This window comes from Penaeus monodon, chromosome 25 (assembly GCF_015228065.2).
Source record: "Penaeus monodon isolate SGIC_2016 chromosome 25, NSTDA_Pmon_1, whole genome shotgun sequence".
NCBI lineage: Eukaryota > Metazoa > Arthropoda > Malacostraca > Decapoda > Penaeidae > Penaeus > Penaeus monodon.
This window is the reverse complement of record NC_051410.1, coordinates 39,875,023-39,875,394: the sequence shown is the minus strand read 5'-3', so window position 1 is coordinate 39,875,394 and position 372 is coordinate 39,875,023.

The following is a 372-nucleotide window of genomic DNA, read 5'->3' as shown; positions in this document are numbered from 1 at the left end:
CCAGTGTTATTTAAAAAGAGGAAAAGCTTTAGAGGGTAGGCTTCTGCTCCCCCCAAGAAATGTAATGGCTGCCCTGTGCTTAGCTACTATTAAATAGAATTTTCTTTTGTTTTCATGCAATACATTGTAATTTTTCCTCCCAAGCATGCTGTTTATAGCTGGCCTATCATTATGGACAGTTCAAAAAAAATACCACTATATAGAGGATTTAAAAGGGAGAGTGGCGAGAATGCTATCTATCTCAGGCAAAGGTGAATTAATAAAGTGAATTGACCATGAGAGGTGAATGTGCAAGTAGAGTTGCCAGATTTTAGCACATCTCCCTTGGATTACTGGGAATGGAAAGTACCTCATCATACGAAATATAATGGA